The following is a 21,725-nucleotide window of genomic DNA, read 5'->3' as shown; positions in this document are numbered from 1 at the left end:
AGTGGGACCCTTTGCATAGACAGCCATGCAGTTTACAGCCTAATTTTATTCAGGTCTTTGTTCAAATGTCCAAGTACTGGAGAAAATGTGTCCCAGACCCACTCACTCTAAAAAGGCACTTCTCTACTCACCTCACCATGTTTTAATTTGCTGCAAAGCACAAATTACTCACTATTACACTTTTTAGTTTATGTGTTGTTTGAGTCCCTCCACTAGATCCAAGGTTCTGTGAGAACGAGGATTTGGCCTGGTTTGTTTGCTCTCTATTCCCAAAGTGTTGAACAGAATCCATTCCACAGTAAGTGATCATCAATATTTGCCAACAATAAATGAATAAAATAATTCACATACTACCAAGAAAATATATAGATGAAAGAAAATATCTGCAAATCATATACCTGATAAAGGACTTGTGTCCAGAATATATAAAGAACTACTACAATTCAATAATAAAACCACAAACAGGGCTTCCCTAGTGGCACAGTGGTTGAGAGTCCGCCTGCCAATGCAGGGGATGCGGGTTCGTGCCCTGGTCCGGGAGGATCCCACATGCCGCAGAGCGGCTGGGCCCGTGAGCCATGGCCGCTGAGCCTGCGCGTCCGGAGCCTGTGCTTTGCAACGGGAGAAGCCACAGCAGTGACAAGCCCGCGTACCAAAAAAACAAAAACAAAAAAAACCCCATAAACAATTCAACTAAAAAGGGGGGTGGAGTTTTGAATAGACATCTCACCAAAGAAAATACACGATTGGCTAATAAATTGCTCAAAATCAGGAATGGATAGGAAAATGCAAATTTAATGACAACTAAATTCCACTATACACCCACTAAAGTGGCTATAAGCAAAAAAGACGTGTGAACATAAACTGGACTCCCATACATCGCTTTTGGGAATGTACAACCAATTTGGAAAATAGTTCGATAGTTTCTTAGAAAGTTAAACATATTCTTACTAGTAATTCCACTCATAGTTATCTGCCCAAGAAAAATAAAAACAATATCCACACGAGGACTTAGAACTGTTCATAACAGCCAAAAAAGTAGAAACATTTCAGATGTCCTTCAGTTGTTGAGTGGATAAACAAAACACGGTATATCCATTCAATAGAATACTATTCTGCAAATATATGTGTGTGTGTGTGTGTGTGTGTGTATAAAAGGAATGATCTACTGATATATACTACAGTATGGATGGACCTCAAAAATATTATGCCAACTGAAAGAAGCAAGACACAAAAGACCACATATTGTATGACTCTATTTACATGAAATTTCAAAAAAAATGGCAAATCTATGGATACTGAAAGCAGAAGACTGGTTGCCTAGGAATGGGAAATGGGAAATAAGGGCACAGGGAATTGGGGGATGTACTGAAAATTTTCCAGAACTGGATCGAGGTGATATATACACAACTCCATAAATTCACTCAAAATCACTGATCTGTGTACTTTACACGTAAATTTTATGGTATGTAAATTATCCTCACTAAAGCTGTTAAACAACAATGAAAAGATGAAATAAAAACCACTATGGAAATACGTGTTCATTGCGCTCCCTCCCAGAAAATCTCTCCTACTTCCTTTTCACAAATACTGCTTCTTTATCCACTATGGCAAGCAGACATGTCTAGGGCTGGGAACCAAGTCAAGAGGGATCTGCTGGGTTTGGGACATTGTCTTTGAACAGCATACCCCATTCCGCCATAACTTCTCCCAAATAGCCAATGATTTGTGGGTAATTTGGAGTCACAACCCCAAATTGCCCCATGAAGGCTTAACCTGATATATGGTTTCTACTTCTGTGGCCTACCTGCTTCGAACTGTCCTCGTGGTTCCCAAGCTCACTTTTGTCCTGGACACTAGCTTTAGTTCAGCCTTATTCTTCACTGTATAAACCTGAAACAAAACCCCTCAGTTCCATCCTAGATCCTGCTCAAAGAACCTCACTTATACTGGCACCAGCTAGCTTCCCACTAGTTCTGGGGAGGAATAGAGTGCAGGCAGTATCTCACAACCTAAAAGGTATATCCCAGGGATTCCTATCCTCCTTCAAAAATGAGGACCCCTTTTAAATGTCAAAACATTTTTCAAGCCCACACTTAGTAGTAATTGTACTTTTAGTATCGGTTGTCTGAAAAAATACAGAATGACGAAAAGCTATGATAGCTTAAATGCTCTTAAGTAAATTTGCATTTTATTAATCATAACTACATCTATATTTATCAGGAAGGAAAATCTCCTATTTTGAAAAAGGGGGAAACATTTACTCCAGCTGCTTCTGTGTTCTAAGAAAGTGAAGAATTCACCTCTGGGGGAAAAAGTCATTCTAGGTCGTGAAAGGGAAGGTTCTAGGCTAATCTGATGAGAGAGAAAGGGGCTGAAAGGAAACAAATTGTTCTACATAATAAAATAATACAGATCTTTTAAGTTGTTCCCAGGCAGATTAAGAGAGTAACGGCTTGGGCTTCCCTGGTGGTGCAGTGGTTGAGAGTCCGCCTGCCGATGCAGGGGACACGGGTTCGTGCCCCGGTCTGGGAAGATCCCACATTCCGTGGAGCGGCTGGGCCCGTAAGCCATGGCCGCTGAGCCTGCGCGTCCGGAGCCTGTGCTCCGCAATGGGAGAGGCCACAACAGTGAGAGGCCCGCGTACCGCAAAAAAAAAAAAAAAAAAAAAGAGAGTAACGGCTTTTAGGTTTTCTTTTTGTTGTTGGAGGGTGTGGGCAAAGAGGGAAGGAAGGACCCCAACACATTGAAAGAGATGTTGGGGGGGGGAAGAGTTGATGAGAAGAGGAACTGAACATGAATTCAGACCATTATTATTTGGAGCAAGGACTTGGAGGCTCTTAGAACGACCCAACCCACAAAAGGGGGATATCCACTATAGGAAATGTGGTTTCTGATCATTTTCTTGAGTTATTTCTTTAGAATCATAAGAACTACAAGTGACTTTTACAGATACCGGGAGAGGATCCCAAGCATCTGAACTAGTACACACAAGGCTTAAAACATCAACACAGACCCCACAGTCCTGCCAAGTCTGTTGTTTCAAAGGCCAGCTGTAACACCCTAATACTACAGTAAAAGCAACAATCTCCACAACTTACAAGAAAAGCACTCTTGCATATACATTTTTATTTTTACCACCAAAATACCCTAAGAGAAAGGTATTACCAACCCAACTTCACAACGGGGAGAGTGAAATGATACCTTACAGTTAATAAGGAAGTCACAGAATGAGAAAAAAAAGCAGGGCCTTTCCATTCTGAAAGCAGTGCTCTTTCTACATCAACACAGGTATGGAAAAGGAACAAGAAGAAAAAGGGCATCAATAAAATTTTAATTAATTTATCAGATTTCAACAGCCAACAGAGAACACCTGAGAGGTCAAAGAATGAAGCCCTGCTCTAGACAGGTTAGGTGCTACTGCTAACTTTAAACCATCTCCCACTAAACAATAAGAATATTCATTCATTCAATAATTCAACAGACTTTTATTTATTGACTATTTATCTTGTGCTAGTGCATTGACAAAAGCCAAGTTTCAGTAATTACAACTTGAATACAGTTCAATAATTGGTATCAATAAACAGTGTAATGATATTCTTCCCTTGATGGTAAGAACCTGATTCACTGCCATATTGGTTTGTGGATGTTATTAAGCTGATGAAAATCCTGCCTTTCCTAAAGAACAAAAAGCATTTACCCTGAAAGACATTAATTACAATCGCACACAAACCACCCGCCTACATTGCTTTTAAATTTGTAACCAGATAAACACAGAAGACTCTTCATGAATTTTTTTATTCTAGAGCGCCCAAGGTAAGGCAAAAGTCATAGCTGAGAAGTTGCCCAAGTGTGGTTGAGCAATGACATGGCCCAAAGTCATCACAGGAAGATGTGACCCAGAAAAGTTGCTCTACAAAAAAGGGAAATAAATGAACAACTTCCTCAACTTATGTTGTGCCAGTCACTGTCTTTTGTCACTGGAGTCACTGGACAAGTCAGTCCAGTGTGCCTTCCAAGTTCTGGTTCTGCCACTTAGTTGTTTCAACAGGTACTTACTTTCTCTGTGCTTCAGTTTTCTCTTTATAGAATGTAAAGGTTGGACTACATAATCTCTAGAATTCTCTATCAATCAGGGTCTCAGCAAGAAATAGACTCAAATTAGGATAATTCAAGGTGACTATTTACGGAGGTATGGGCAGGAGGTAGGGAAACTACAAAGGACAGGGCAGCCACAGAAGAATAATCACCATCCCAGGTCCAAAGGCAGGAGGGAAGGAGGCAGTTACAGGACCCAAAAGGAAGGAGTCATGTAGCAAGGGCCACCTTGAGAGGAGCAGCGACTTCCCATCAAGGGGCACAGTCAGTGCAAGGTGATCACCTTGCAGGAAGGGCTGGATCTCCCTTAGATATCCTTCCCTGGACTTGCCATTGGCTGAACTCAACAAGAAGTCAAAGAACATATCTGTTTCCCAGGGAAGAGAACAGAGTGGAGAAGGGTAGAGAGTAAGACCTGGAGATGGGAACTAGCACAGGTCCCTTCCAGTTTTAACACTCACTGATTCTGTTTGTCTGTTAATTTGACCACTAACATGCCAAACCTGGAACTTCTGGGCAGTTAGGAATGGGTATGGGGCAACATACACACCAAGGTCGGTCCCTATGCTATCACTGTACAGAATATTTCAAGGTGCTGATATCATGCTCCTAGATGAACCTCCAAGGTCTAGATATGTTATCTGATTTTTATCTTTAAAAGAGGATACATGACCTAAAAGGAATAGACCATATTTTCTATCCATTTCTCTGTGAAGCATAAGAGTTAAGACGCCAGCGCTGAAATCAGATACACCCAAGTTTGATTCCAGGTTCTGACTCTGGGTAACCTGATTAAACTCTCTAAGCCTCTCCTCGTTTGTAAAATGGTGATAATGGAACCTACCGCGTGGGGCTGTTGGGAAGATTCAAAGAGACGGTCGGCATGTAGCCCAGAGTCTGACTGATACAAGGCAACATTTAATCCTCCACTGGGCATTTATCCAACAAAAATTTCTTGGGGAGTTGTTAATGACTATTACCTGAGTTATCTTCCTCTTCCTTCATTCTGACTCTGAAGGACTCCTTCATATGACTGACTTTCTAGGGTTCCCAAAATGCCAACAATCAATCATAGATTTTTACCGAAGCTACACATTAAACGAATTTGTTTGAAGTTATCACCTTAGACAAGATGAAATTAATAGCTTTCAGTGTAAAAATTGTTCATTTTGAAAATATAAATCTTCCACATTGAAAATAAAATCAAAGAAAATATAAATCAATCATCATGTAATGCCATTTGAAAACTATAATTTAGAAAAAGGAAACTTGGATTCCATCAAAAGGATTTATTCTGGCAGTATCTTTTATGACTATATAATCCTATTTTTAAAAAACTTGGGGGACTTTATTATCTATAGATACACAAAGATAGGATAAGGATGGGAAAAAGACCACCATAACTATAAAAGAGAATGTGAAAATACAAAATGTCACGAGTATAGCAAACATCAGGTTTTGGATACCTAGCTGGGGAGTGGGGAAGAAATAAGTGAAGAGACTGTTGGTGACACAGAAGCCAAGACCCAAAGACATCACAACTGAGCTGCACATTCTCATCTGGCCTGTCCACATTTCCAGAGTGCATTCTTGGTCCAGGCGCTGGGATAGGCCTTAGGTGAGCAAATCCTATTAGCCCTCCAGACACCACTGCTGCTTTTGGAGTATCCAAGGTCTACTGGGAAGGTAGACTTATAAACAGTCATCCAGAGAACATTATGGACATTGTGCTATAACACAAACAAATCAACATGGGAACATAAATTCAGGGGAAAGGAGGGTCAAAATACTAAAGGCTTGCTGTCGGTTAGCCTTGCTGTGTAAAAACTAATCGAAAACCATGTGGTTTAACACCAGCCATTTATTCAGCTCCCTATTGGCAGGTTAGGGGGGCCATTCTGGGCCAGGCAACGTCAGTCCATCTCGGGTGGGTTTTCTTATGTCTGTGGTCAGGTGGTAGACCTGCTGGTGCCTGAGTAGTTTAGGATGGCTTCACTCACCTGAGTGGTAACTGGCAGCCAGGGAAGTCGGAGGACTAAGCCCTGGGTCTCTCGTTGTCCAGCCTGGGCTTCCTCACATGATAGCAGTCACAGGGTTCCCAAAACCAGCAAAAGAAGGCAAATTCCAAGTCTCTGCCTACATCATGTTTGCTAAAGTCCCATCAGCCAAAGCAAGTTAGACGGCCACGCCAAGAGTCAATATGGGAAGGGTTGTAAAGTCACACTTGAAAGGCACAACAGACATGGGAAGAATTGGGAGCCATTTCTATAATCTATCACAAGGCTACACACAAATGATATCTGAGGGGAATGTAACAGTCTCCTAGGAATTTACCAGGGTAGGAGCTATTCCCTGGAAGAAGAATCAAGACAGGAACCAGCATGTAAATGGAAAAATGCCTCAGACTCACCAAAGATGGAGCAATGAGAGGTTCTGGAGGCAAGGTTAGATTCAAAACATGATTTCTTTTTGTACAAGTATATCTGAAATATCTGTGGCTATAGTGCATCCCATCATACTGTCTCCAGTGTCTAATCTTGCCCCTGGGGCTTGGAAGCTAACCCAATAAGGCTGCTGGGGACGCTCGTATAATACGCTCTGCAGGTAAAAACCCTATTATACTGACCCTCCTTACAGGGAGACCTTGGTGACAGGACATCCTGGAAATGAAATCCACAGCATCTTCATAAGCCATGAGAAGCAGAACTGTGCCTTCAAAGATATAGAAAAAAGGCTCTGGCAGCTATGATGAGGTACCCACTCAAGGGAGTAAGGAAACAAGACCCGCCGAAGCAGAACTGTGTCATAAATGGTGTGGCTTCTATGTCCCTCTTTCATTTTCCCTTCCTGTTTCATACTCAAGACACAATTAAATAGTCAATTGTTGCCAGTTTCATTCATTCATTCGTTCGTTCGTTCACTTCTCCAGCCAATATTTATTGAGACTTTCCACATACCAACAGAAGCTGGAAGCAAACAGAGATGAATAAGATGTCTCTGTCCCCACGAACCTCAGCACTTGATGTGTGGGGGACAGAGAAATATAATCAACTACATTTCAGCCTGATGGTAATAGAGAAGGAAGCTCAGAGTGGTCAGGGAGAGCCTGGGAGGAGCACCTGAGCCAGACCAAGGTGTCAGGGACAGCCTCCTGGAGACCATGACACTTTCGCTGTGTCATGAAGAATGCTTGGGAAATAGGCAGAAAAGAGGAGGGCATTCTAGGCAGAGGAAACAGAATGTACTGGGACATGGGAGCAAAGGAGGACATGGTATATGCAGGAAAACAGAAGCAGCCCCTATACTTCCTGTGACACATACGAAGTACACAGAGGAAAGGGCAAGCGCAGGAGACAGCTAGGATGTTATCTGAGGAGTGATGGTGTACCACAAACCCTCCCCTCCCCATTCTCTACAACATTATACAAGGTACCCGTCATTTATCCTTCCCGACTGACCCACTGAGCGCACCTCAGCATGAATGAACTCAAGTCCCTGACGTGCCTCAAGCAGCATCTGAAGGAAATCATGGAACTGACCTTGGCCCCTATTTCTGGCATCACTGGACAGGTAGGGTGGTTTGCAGGCAGGCTGGCATTCCCTGAAGCCTCATCAAGACCCCATATAGACTTTTCCTATGGGAATCCTGGTCTAAACAGCCCCGATCCCTGACCTTTCCACACCAAGCTCCCCTACTCTACTCCCAAATTTACCAGACTCATTTATTCATTCAGGGATATTTTTGCATTCCCACTAGTGTACATGAGCCTGAGGAAGAAGAATCAGACACTGTCTTGAGCCTAAAGTGTTTCTACTCTAGTAGGATATTCCTTAATCCATTGATCCATTCATTCAACAAATATGATTCAGCGCCTACTGTGTGCCAGGAACTCTGCAAATGCTAGGAAAATCGAAGTCAAAGTTCTTGCCCATTCTAATGGAATTTAAGACAGGCACATAAACAATTATCTCGAAGGTACAACGCAGCAGATACAGGGTTGGAATGCAGGTTTCCCGACTCCCAGGTGAGTAGCTAAACTTCTTGAAAGAGCTGTTTCTAGTCAATGTCTCTCCTTCCTTCCTCCCAATCTCTCCTCACCTCTCTCCACCGGGGCTTCCATTCCACTGTTTCACTGAAACCTCTCTTCTCAAGATCACCAGTGACTTCAAGGTCACCCAATTCACTGGCCATTTTTCTAGCTTTATCTTACAACAGCGTTTGACACAGGTGATATTCTATCCTTGTCAAAACATTTCCCTTAATTTCCGTGATAGCACTCTCCAGGTGTTCCTACTTCACTGCCCATCCCTTTTTAAACTTTGCTGGCTCTTCCTCTTCTCTTGACCTCTAAACATTTTATCTTGCTAAGGACGGGTAGCTGGACCCCACCCTATGGCTTTAGATATCATTTCCAATGAAGCCCAAATTTGTATCTCCAGTCCTGACTTCTCTCTGGAACCCGAGACTCTTATATCCAAATGTCTAATGATATCAAACTTAGCATTCAAAATAGAACTCTTGGAAATGCAAATCAAAACAACAATGAGGGATCACCTCACACCAGTCAGAATGGCCATCATTTTTTGTTTAAAAGACACATTTATTCAGCACCATGATCAGACTATTACATTTAACAATCAACAGCATGGGCGCAAAAAAAAAAAAATCTACATTAAGACCCCCTGTGGGAATGCTTTACACTTTCCACAGAACAGAAACTAAAATAACCTGTTATACAATTAGTCACAAATACAGTCCTCGAGTTTTTTTGCCCATACACGAGTATTGTCTAAAACATGTCTTCTTTGTAGCAGCTAGGCCCTGCCACCACAGTGCTTGACTGAGTTCACAAACCTGTAGCTTCCCTGTCACTTCCCTGGCTCTCCTCTCCTGCTAAGCTTTGTTTCCTGGCGGTAATCAAAACCTACTGCCACTGTCACAGCTCCCGCTGCTGCTGGAACAGCCATAGCCACCTTGGTTTCATGGTTTGGCAAAGTACTGACTTCCACCACCATAGGGGCCAGCACTTCTGCCTCCAAAGTTTCCTCCTTTTATGGGTTCAAAATCTGAAGATTGATTGTTGTAAATGCCAAAATCATTGTAGCCTCCACCACCTCCAAAATTGCTCCCATCATTACCAAATCCATTATAGCCATCCCCACTGCCACCATAGCCACCACCACCGCGGCTGCCACCAAAGCCAGCTCGACCACTGAAGTTTCCTCCACGACCAAAGCTGTCATTCCCACAAAAACCCCCTCCACGACCACCACCAAAGCTTCCAGAACCACTTCGACCTCTTTGGCTGGATGAGGCACTAGCCATCTCTTGCTGAGATAGGGCTTTCCTTAGTTCACAGTTGTGGCCATTCACAGTGTGGTATTTCTGACTGACAATCCTGTCTATGGAGTCATGGTCATCAAAGGTTACGAAAGCAAAGCCTCTCTTTTTGCCACTGCCTTGGTCAGTCATGATTTCAATCACTTCCATACTGTTCAAAATAATCTCTTAGGTGATGTTCTTCAGTGTCTTCTTTAATGCCACCAACAAAAATCTTTTTCACAGTTAAGTGGGCACCAGGTCTTTGAGAATCTTCTCTTGAGACGGCCCTCTTTGGTTCCCCAACTCTTCCATCCACCTCGTGTGGCCTTGCCTTCATGGCCGCACCCACCTCCTCCACAGTGGCATACGTGACAACCCGGAAGCCTCTGGAGCGCCTGGTGCTTGGATCCCTCATTACCACACAGTCTGTGCACGCTCCCGACTGCTCACAATGGCTCCTCAGACTGTCATCGGTTGTTTCAAAGCTCAAACCTCCGACGAAGAGCTTCCGCAGCTGTTCGGGCTCTTTGGGAGACTCTGACTTAGACATGACGGCAGTGGAGCTGGGGGGAGACATCAATGATGCTTACTCGGTGGCGTCCACAGGCAGAAAGCAGAATGGCCATCATTAAAAAGTCTACAAATAACAAATACTGGAGAGGGTGTGGAGAAAAGGGAACCCTCTTACACTGTTGGTAGGAATGTAAATTGGTGCAGCCATTATGGAGAATAGTATGGAAGTTCCTCAAAAAAAAAAACTAAAAATAGAGTTGCCACATGATCCAGCAATCCCACTCCTGGGCATATATCCAGACAAAATTATAATTCTAAAAGATACGTGCACCCCTATATTCACAGCAGCGCTATTCACAATAGCCAAGACATGGAAGCAACTTAAATGTCTATCAACAGATGAATGGATAAAGAAGATGTGGTACATATATACAATGGAATGTAGCGGTCAGCCATAAAAAAGAATGAAATAATGCCATATGCAGCAACATGGATGGACCTAGAGATTAGCATACTAAGTGAAGTCAGAAAGAGAAAGACAAATACCAAATGATATCACTTATACGTGGAATCTAAAATATGACACAAATGAACTTATCTACAAAACAGACATAGAGAACAGACTTGTGGTTGCCAAGGGTGGGGGGAGGGAAGGATTGAGAGTTTGGGGTTAGCAGATACAAACTATTATATATAGAATGGATAAACGACAAAGTTCCATTGTACAGCACAGGGAACTATATTCAATATCCTGTGATAAACCATAATGGAAAACAATGTGTGTGTGTGTGTGTGTGTGTGTGTGTGTATGTATTATATATATATAAGTGAATTATTTTGCTGTACAGCAGAAATTAATACAACATTGTAAATCAACTATATATCAATAAAATAAATTTTTTTAAGAAACCAAGATAGAACTCTTGATTTTCACCACCAGTTCTGCTACTCTCTTATTTGATCAACAGCATAACCATCAACTGAGTTGCTTGAGCCCAAAGCACATAGTCATCCCTTTTTCTTCTCTGTCCCTCAACCCCCAGATCCAATCCATCAGTTAGTTCTGCCAGCGTGCCTCCCAGACGTATCTTGAACTCCTCCACTTTGCTCCATCTTCACTCCTCTCAATCATCTTTTATCTCAACAACAACAGAAGCCTTCTCATTGGTCTCCCAGCTTTCACTCACACTACTTTCCATTTCATTCTCCACAAAGTAACCACAAGGAACTATTAAGATTACAAACCAGATCATGTCACCCAAGACTTCAAACTCTCCAAGGCCTCCACTGCATTTAGAATAAAATCCAATCTCTTTACCTGTCCCAAATCCCAATATGAGTTGTGACCACTGCTTTACTCTCATCTCCTTCTGGGCTTTCCTTTGATCTCTCTACTCCAGTCACACTGGCCCAGGGCCTTTGCACAAGCTGCTGCCTTTGCCTGGAATGTTCTTCCTCCTGATCTTCACATAGGCAGCTCCATCACGTTATTTACATCATGATGTATATGTCACCTCCTCAGACAGGCCTTCCATGATCAACCACTCTAACACATCACTCTGTTTTAATTCTCCATGTGGCACTTATTACTAATGAATCAGTGTGTGTGTGTGTGTGTGTGTGTGTTTAGTTTATATGTTTCTTGCCTATTTATTCTTACTAGAATGTAAGATTCAAGACAGCAGAGGCCTTATTTGCTTTTGCTGAGGATATAAAAGAGTAACCAATGAAGATTAAGTAATCAATAAATACTGAAGATGTGAAGAGATGAATCCCCTAGGACTCCCATAATAAGAAAAGGCAATTTTTCTGTCAAGAAATTGCTAACATTCACAGGAAGACAGACAAAATGAAAAGGCAGAGGGCTATGTACCATATGAAGGAGCAAGGTAAAACCCCAGAAAAACAACTAAATGAAGTGCAGATAAGCAACCTTCCAGAAAAAGAATTCAGAATAATGATAGTAAAGATGATCCAGGACCTCGCAAAAAGAATGGAGGCAAAGACCGAGAAGATGCAAGAAATGTTTAACAAAGACCTAGACAAATTAAAGAACAAACAGAGGTGAACAATACAATGACTGAAATTAAAAATACAGTAGAAGGAAACAACAGCAGAATAAGTGAGGCAGAAGAATGGATAAGTGACCGGGAAGACAGAATGGTGGAATTCACTGCTGCAGAACAGAATAAAGAAAAAAGAATGAAAAGAAATGAAGACAGACTAAGAGACCTCTGGGACAACATTAAACGCAACAACATTCGCGTTATAGGGGTCCCAGAAGGAGAAGAGACAGAGAAAGGACCCAAGAAAATATTTGAAGAGATTATAGTCGAAAACTTCCCTAAGATGGGAAAGGAAATAGCCACCCAAGCACAGAAAGTCCCATACAGGATAAACACAAGGAGAAACACGCCGAGACACACAGTAATCACACTGGCAAAAATTAAAGACAAAGAAAAATTACTGAAAGCAGCAAAGGAAAGACGACAAATAACATACAAGGGAACTCCCATAAGGTTAACAGCTGATTTCTCAGCAGAAATTCTACAAGCCAGAAGGGAGTGGCATGACATATTTAAAGTGATGAAAGGGAAGAATCTACAACCAAGATTACTCTACCTGGCAAAGATCTCATTCAGATTCGATGGAGAACTCAAAAGCTTTACAGACAAGTAAAAGCTAAGAGAATTCAGCACCACCAAACCAGCTCTACAGCAAATACTAAAGGAATTTCTCTAAGTGGGAAACACAAAAGAAAAGGACCTACAAAAATAAACCCAGGGGCTTCCCTGGTGGCGCAGTGGTTGAGAGCCCGCCTGTCGATGCAGGGGACACGGGTTCGTGCCCCAGTCTGGGAGGATCCCACATGCCGCGGAGCGGCTGGGCCCGTGAGCCATGGCCACTGAGCCTGCGCGTCCAGAGCCTGTGCTCCGCAATGGGAGAGCCCACAACAGTGAGAGGCCTGCGTACCGGAAAAAATAAAAAAATAAAAAATAAACCCAAAACAATTAAGAAAATTGTAAGAGGAGCATACATATGAATAATTACCTTAAACGTGAATGGATTAAATGCTCCAACCAAAAGACACAGGCTCGCTAAATGGATACAAAAACAAGATCCATATATATGCTGTCTACAAGAGACCCACTTCTGACCTAGGGACACATACAGACAGAAAGTGAGGGGATGGAAAAAGATATTCCATGAAAATGGAAATCTAAAGAAAGCTGGAGTAGCAATACTCATATCAGATAAAATAGACTTTAAAATAAAGAATGTTACAAGAGACAAGGAAGGACACTACATAATGATCAAGGGATAGATCCAAGAAAAAGATGTAACCATTATAAATATATATGCACCCAACATATTAGCACCCCAATACATAAGGCAACTGCTAACAGCTATGAAAGAGGAAATCAACAGTAACACAATAATAGTGGGGGACCTTAACACCTCACTTACACCAATGGACAGATCATCCAAACAGAAAATTAATGAGGAAACAAACTTTAAATGACACAACATACCAGATAGATTTAATTGATAATTATAGGACATTCCATACAAAAACAACAGATTACACTTTCTTCTCAAGTGTCCATGAAACATTCTCCAGGATAGATGACATCTAGTGTCACAAATAAAGCCTCAGTAAATTTAAGAAAATTGAAATCATATCAAGCATCTTTTCTGACCACAATGCTAGGAGATTAGAAATCAATTACAGGGAAAAAAATTGTAACAAACACAAACACATGGAGGCTAAACAATATGTTACTAAATAACCAAGAGATCACTGAAGAACTCAAAGAGGATATCAAAAAATACCTAGAGACAAATGACAATGAAAACACAATGATCCAAAATGTATAGGATGCAGCAAAAACAGTTCTAAGAGGGAAGTTTATAGCAATACAAGTCTACCTCAAGAAACAAGAAAAATCTCAAATAAACAACCTAACATTACACCTAAGGGAACTAGAGAAAGAAGAACAAACAAAACCCAAAGTTAGCAGAAGGAAAGAAATCATAAAGATCAGAGCAGAAATAGATGAATAGAAACAAAGAAAATAGCAAAGATCAATAAAACTTAAACCTGGTTCTTTGAGAAGATAAACAAAATTGATAAACCATTAGCCAGAGTCATCAAGAAAAGAGGGAGAAGACTCAAATCAATAAAATCAGTAATGAAAAAGGAGAAGTTACAACAGACACCACAGAAATACAAAGCATCCTAAGAGACTACTACAAGTAACTCTATGGCAATACTCTATGGCAATAAAATGGACAACCTGGAAGAAATGGACAATTCTTAGAAAGGTATAACCTTCCAAGACTGAACCAGGAAGAAATAGAAAATATGAAGACAAATCACAAGCACTGAAATTGAAACTGTGATTAAAAATCTTCCAACAAACAAAAGTCCAGGACCAGATGGCTTCACAGGTGAATTCTATCAAACATTTAGAGAGGAGCTAACACCCATCCTTCTCAAACTCTTGCAAAAAACTGCAGAGGAAGGAACACTCTCAAACTCATTCTGGGAGGCCCCCATCACCCTGATATCAAAACCAGTCAAAGATATTACAAGAAAAGAAAATTACAGACCAATATCACTGATGAATATAGATGCAAAAATCCTCAACAAAATCTAGCAAACAGAATCCAACAACACATTAAAAGGATCATACACCACGATCAAGTGGGATTTATCCCAGGGATGCAAGGATTCTTCAATATATGCAAATCAATCAATGTGAAACACCATATTAACAAACTGAAGAAGAAAAACCATATCATCATCTCAGTAGATGCAGAAAAAGCTTTTGACAAAATTCAACACCCATTTATGATAAAAACTCTCCAGAAAGTGGGCATAGAGGGAACCTACCTCAACATAATAAAGGGCATATAGGACAAACCCAGAGCAAACATCATTCTCAGTGGTGAAAAACTGAAAGCATTTCCTCTAAGATCAGGAACAAGACAAGGATGTCCACTCTCACCCCTATTATTCAACATAGTTGTGGAAGTCCTAGCCATGGCAATCAGAGAAGAAAAAGAAATAAAAGGAATACAAATTGGAAAAGAAGAAGTAAAACTGTCACTGTTTGCAGATGACATGATACTATACATAGAGAATCCTAAAGATGCCACCAGAAAACTACTAGAGCTAAACAATGAATTTGGTAAAGTTGCAGGATACAAAATTAATGTACAGAAATTTCTTGAATTCCTATACACTAATGATGAAAAATCTGAAAGAGAAATGAAGGAAACACTCCCATTTACCACTGCAACAGAAAGCATAAAATACCTAGGAATAAACCTACCTAGGGAGACAAAAGACCTGTATGTAGAAAACTATAAGACACTGATGAAAGAAATTAAAGATGATACAAACAGATGGAGAGATATACCATGTTCTTGGATTGGAAGAATCAATATTGTAAAAATGACTATACTACCCAAAGCAATTTACAAATTCAATGCAATCCCTATCAAATTACCAATGGCATTTTTCACAGAACTAGAACAAAAAAATCTTAAAATTTGTATGGAGACACAAAAGATCCCGAATAGCCAAAGCAGTCTTGAAGGAAAAAAATGGAGCTGGAGGAATCAGACGCCCTGACTTCGGACTATACTACAAAGTTACAGCAATCAAAACAACATGGTACTGGCACAAAAACAGAAATATAGATCAATGGAACAGGACAGAAAGCCCAGAGATAAACCCACACACCTATGGTCAACTAATCTATGATAAAGGAGGTAAGGATATACAATGGAGAAAAGACAGTCTCTTCAATAAATCGTGCTGGGAAAACTGGACAGCTACATGTAAAAGAATGAAATTAGAACACTCCCTAACACCATACACAGAAATAAACTCAAAATGGATTAGAGACCTAAATGTAAGACTGGATACTATAAAACTCTTAAAGGAAAACATAAGAACACTCTTCGACATAAATCACAGCAAGATCTCTTTTGATCCACCTCAAGAGTAATGGAAATAAAAACAAAAATAAACAAATGGGACCTAATGGAACTTAAAAGCTTTTGCAAAGCAAAGGAAACTACAAACAAGACGAAAAGACAACCCTCAGAATGGAAGAAAATATTTGCAAACGGGGCTTCCCTGGTGGCGCAGTGGTTGAGAGTCCACCTGGCGATGCAGGGGACATGGGTTTGTGCCCCAGTCTGGGAAGATCCCATATTCCGTGGAGCGGCTAGGCCCGTGAGCCATGGCCACTGAGCCTGCGCGCCCGGAGCCTGTGCTCCGCGACAGGAGAGGCCACAACAGTGAGAGGCCCGCATACTGCAAAAAAAAAAAAAAAAAATTAAGAAAAAAAATATTTGCAAACGAATCAACGGACAAAGGATTAATCTCCAAAATATATAAACAGCTCATGCAGCTCAATACTAAAAGAACCAACAACCCAGTCCAAAAATGGGCAGAAGACCTAAATAGACATTTCTCCAAAGAAGTCATACAGATGGCCAAGAGGCACATGAAAAGCTGCTCAACATCACTAATTATTAGAGAAATGCAAATCAAAACTACAATGAGGTATCACCTCACACCAGTTAGAATGGGCATCATCAAAAAATCTACAAACAAGAAATGCTGGAGAGGGTGTAGAGAAAAGGGAACCCTCTTGCACTGTTGGTGGGAATGTAAATTGATACAGCCACTATGGAGAACAGTATGGAGGTTCCTTAAAAAACTAAAAATAGAATTACCATATGACCCAGCAATCCCACTACTGGGCATATACCGAGAGAAAACCATAATTCAAAAAGACACATGCACTCCAGTGTTCATTGCAGCACTATTTACAACAGCCAGGACATGGAAGCAACCTAAATGCCCATTGACAGATGAATGAATAAAGAAGACGTGGTCCATATATACAATGGAATATTACTCAGGCATAAAAAGGAATGAAATTGGGTTATTTGTAGAGATGTGGATGAATCTACAGACTGTCATACAGAGTGAAGTGAGTCAGAAAGAGAAAAACAAATATCGTATTTAACGTATATGTGGAACCTATAAAAATGATACAGATGAACTTGTTTGCAGGGCAGAATTAGAGAAACAGATGTAGAGAACAAATATATGGACACCAAGTGGGGAAAGCAGCGGGGGAGGGGTGTTGTGATCAATTGGGAGATTGGGATTGACATATATACACTAATATGTGTAAAATGGATAACTAATAAGAACCTGCTGTATAAAAAAATAAATAAAATAAAATACAAAAAAAAAAAGAAGAAATTGCTAACAAAGGACTATCACCTTTGTGACCCAGAAAGGAAGCCAGAGTGGTAGGAGCCTGGCAGTATTCAGAAAACTATCAAGTATAAAACCGTGAGGTAATCTGTTTATTAAACGGGAGAATCTGCAAAGACTTCTCTTGAGAATATCAGAGACTTTTTCAAACCTAACGTATAGAACATACATCTCCCAAAATACAATTCTGAAATATTCAGGCAGCTGGGCTGGATTGATTCTAGATGGATTGAAGCATGCCATTTAAGTGTCCCCATGATAGGCTATAAATATTGATAGCCCCCTTTAGGTGGACGGTTCTGCCTGATGCTCCAGACGAAAGAAACATTTAGAAGGAAGAAAGCTATCCAGCTGCCTCTCTTTGAAAGATTGGGAAATATTATCAGAATGCCCAGAAATACAGAATTTGAATCAGAACAGAGGCCAGGATGAAAGTGAGAATACAAACCGGCTAAATGGGCAAAAATAAGCTCCCCAAATAGATGCACTGGAGATGTTCCCCCAAAGTCCCACAGCTGCTCAGCCCCCAGAGGCTGGCATCCTGTACTTCAACAGGCAACATCAGAAGTATGAGCGCTTAGTTCTGACCTAGCAGTCCTCGTTTTACAGCAGTCCTTAACAAGAACTCTCCAGGCACAGAAAGGCTGTTCAAAAACAGACCATAGAGTACTGGGGGTTTTATTGATGGAAGTGCTCAAACTAGCCAATTGTTTGCAAACAGAAGCTAAATGACTCATAAACTCTTTCAAGAAAGGTCATATCGCACAGGGATTGACTGCAAAGCAACATGTACAACCTAACTTTTTAAAGGTCCAAATTTTCTGGTGTGTGAATAAAATAATCTTAATTTAGGCTCAACTAGATAACCTCTTGAGGATGAGGCTGCGTCTTTATTCAGCTTTGTATCCCCACAGTACTTCAATGCCCAGTAGGCAAACAACAAGGGTTTGCTTAGTAAATAAATCTCACCCCCACCATCTCCTCTAGCTTGCTCGCCCATGTATCCTCTCTCTCCCTCTCACCTCCCCTCCCTCTCTTTCTCTCTCTCTCCATCCATATCCCCACCACCTACCTAACCCTCTCTCCACCCCTCTTCTCTCTCTCTCTCTCTCTCTCACACACACACACACACACACACACACACACGTATATACACTGGGCCTCTTTGTTAGGACCTCCTACTCATCTAACTTAAAACTATGAAGATGTGGATCTTAACATTCCACAGCGACCTCACCTTGACCATAACCCCAAAGCTAACAGATGGACTGGAGTGGGAGATACCATGGATGAACACTAGAGAAAAATGTGACAAAACACATCTGGCCCCAAGGATATTAGATAAGAGACTACGGACTGATACGAATATAATAATTATTATTAACATCATCACTGTCCTGTCTGAACAGCAGGAGAAAACACTTATCACTTGACACGGTTCAGAGATGATGTTCACAAAGCCAACAGCCCTCTGAGCTGGAGTCAGACCTTCCCTCAGCCAAGCAGGATTCACTGCTTTCCTCCTGTGTGCTCTTAGGCAAGTTACTTAACCTCTCTCAGCCTCCCTTTCCTCATCCTGCAGGAGTAGCAGGGATGAGAGTAACCACAGATTACATGGGGATGAAATGAGATGCATCACATAAATCCCGTGGCACTGGGCCCGGCACATAGTACGTGCTCAATAAATGATATTGCGACTGTCAGTTACTGTGCTTCCCTACTTGGGTATCTCCTTCATGCCTGACACCTATGGCTTTCCTTCTGGGATGCATGAGCTTGGTCGAAATATGTTTTATTCATTGAAACGAAAAGGATCTGGGATTTTTGCTTAATTTTGCCTGCCTTTTCACCCTGCTTCATGGCACAGCAATGATGACAATAAAGAGCTGACTCCTGGCTCTAAGCTGCTAAATCTTTTGCATCACTAGGGCTTTGTTTATGTCAGTGTTCCTCACCCACGTGGAGAGCAGAAAGTGACTCACCAGCCCACTATGCCTTGATGGGACGACCCCTTGGGACTGTCCCATTGCCTCCACGCTGCTTCTGTTTCATTATACAATCTCCTGACTCTAATTTGGTTTCCCTAAAAAACTTCACCAAGAAGAATATTTCATAAGAAGCTGGAGAATAAGAAGGCAAGGCCAGGGCTTCCCTGGTGGCGCAGTGGTTGAGAGTCCACCTGCCGATGCAGGCGACACGGGTTCATGCCCCGATCTGAGAAGATCCCACATGCCGCAGAGCGGCTAGGCCCGTGAGCCATGGCCGCTGAGCATGCGCGTCCGGAGCCTGTGCTCCGCAATGGGAGAGTCCACGGCAGTGGGAGGCCCGCGTACCGCAAAAAAAAAAAAAAAAAAGAAGGCAGGGCCAGACATTTGGGAATCAGAGGCACCCACCTTCCCTCTCTTCCTTCCTTCCTTTCTCAGTCAATCCACACGGATTAACTGAACACCTACTATGTGCCAAGTACTATGCTGGGGGCTGGGGATTCAGTCTCCAACAAGAGAGACCCTGGTCCTACCATGCCTGCTGTATGGATGACCCCGCAAATCATGAATCCATTACAATTAATTTCACAAACCAGTCATTACAAATTGAGGTGAGTGCAAGGAAGAAAACATGCAGGGAGTTATAAGACTGTCTAAGATAGTCTGGGGATTCTCGGAATGCTTCCATGAGGCAGTAACATCTAGTTGAGGACCTGTCTGAAGAGTGATAAGAATGAACCAGCCCAAAAGGCACATAAGTGTGTCAGCGGGGTGGGGTGGGGAGTAGGCAATAAAAAGACTTGTGAAGTCCCTGAATTGCAAAATCTCAAGGAATAGAAACAAGCTCAGAGTTGCCAGAATATGGGGGGTGGGGGGGGGAAGGGGGGCAGGGGAGGAAGAGAGACGACCTACACAATAGTCAGAGAATTGAACTGACTTGAACAGAACCTTTGGCAGAAGTCGGCAAACTCCAGCAGGGTTAAATCTGGTCCCTTCCTGTTTTTGTATAGCCTCCTCACACACACCAGCTAAGAATGTTTTCATATTTTTAAATAGTTGAAAAAAATTAAAAAGACTAATATTTAATAACATTGTGAAAATCTTATGAAATTCAAATTACAGTAGCCATAAATAAAGTTTTACTGGAACACAGCCATGCCCGTACATTTACATATTGTCTATAGCCGCTTTCACACTACAGTGGCAGAGTTGGGGAGCTGCGACAGAGACTATATGGCATACAAGCCTAAAATATTTACTATCTAGCTCTTTGTGGAAAAAAATTGGCAACCCCTGATCTAGTGAGATAGGCAGAAGTCAGATTATAAGATCTTTTAAATCATATTAAAATTTTAGGATCTTATCCCAAGAGCAGGGGAACTCATTAACCCATTAAAGAGTTTGAAGAGGAGAACAGCACAGTTCAGCAGCGCCCAGACCTGTATGCACATTGGGTTAACCTAGGGAGCTTCCAGAATATAATGCATGAGTCTCACCCCCAGAGACTGTGCATCAGTTGGGTTTGTGTATGGCCTGGGTATGGGCTTTGGAATTTTTTGAAGATTCCTAGGTGATGCTAATGTGCAAGTAAACTTTGGGAACCATGGATAGAATCGCATTTGCATTTCTACAAGATCACGCTAACTCAGGGCTTCTCCAGTCATCTGGAGGATATTTTCAAAGATACTGATGCCAAGGTCCACCCAGACCAATTACATCAGGATCTCTAGAGATGGGCTCCGAGCATTGCCCAGGTGATTCTAACGTGCAGCTAAGGTTACACACTCTGCATTAATGTGCAGCAAGGGTAGATACACGAAAGCCCTGGGAGGCTACTTCGCATGGTCCAAGTGAAAGATGGCAGAGGCTTGGCTTGAGTGTCTGGCGCTGGGACTGGGGAGAAGAAAAGTGAAGGGACAGTGAGCAGGACTTGGCGATGCACTGGTGACAGTGGGGGGCTGGGTGGAAAGTTTCAAAAGTGATACCTAAATGTCTAGCAAAGCAAATGGGTGCAGGCTGATGCCACTTATTGGGATGGGAACCTTGGAAGAGGAAGAAGTTTGGGGAGTAAGAACATTAGTTCTGTTCTGACATCTTGTTAAAAGGGAGGATGCCTATGATGGGATTAGTCAGATTGAGGCTATAAAGAAGGCTGCGTCAAGTCACAAGAGGCCTTGAATGCTATCTTAACAATGTTCTCTTTATATAGCAGACAATGGCTACAATGATGTAGAGGAACACATATGAGCTTTTGATTCAGAAGGTGTTCCTGCCACATACAGTGTGTGTGTTCCCTCAGCTTCCTCATCTACAGAATGGGATTTAAAATGTTCACACTCTGTCTCCTATACCTTTGGCCAGCCGACCTCAATGACAGCACAGGCCTCAATAAATGCCCTTACAAAGGTGTTGTGAAGATTAAATGAGATATTATGTGAATCTCTAGAAATTTATGTAGCACAAAAGACCCTCAAAAATGGTAGTTGTTATTCCTAAA

The 21,725-nt window shown here is 41.7% G+C and overlaps 1 protein-coding gene and 1 pseudogene across 3 annotated transcripts in view; both read right to left on the bottom strand.

Moving 5' to 3' along the window:
• The window catches only part of HTR7 (5-hydroxytryptamine receptor 7), a gene marked incomplete at its 5' end in the record, with an annotated part of 81,577 nt that overhangs the window by 50,525 nt on the left and 9,327 nt on the right, over nt 1-21,725 (bottom strand). The window lies entirely within an intron of this gene.
• LOC309971406 (heterogeneous nuclear ribonucleoprotein A1-like) lies at nt 9,080-10,239 on the bottom strand (annotated as a pseudogene). The gene has a single exon. The product of its transcript is annotated as a heterogeneous nuclear ribonucleoprotein A1-like (transcript).

The sequence above is a fragment of the Leucopleurus acutus genome (assembly GCF_964270905.1).
Source record: "Leucopleurus acutus genome assembly, chromosome: 14".
In the NCBI taxonomy this organism is placed as follows: domain Eukaryota; kingdom Metazoa; phylum Chordata; class Mammalia; order Artiodactyla; family Delphinidae; genus Leucopleurus; species Leucopleurus acutus.
The sequence above is the reverse complement of the archived record's forward strand: the minus strand, read 5'-3'. Positions and strand labels throughout refer to the sequence as shown.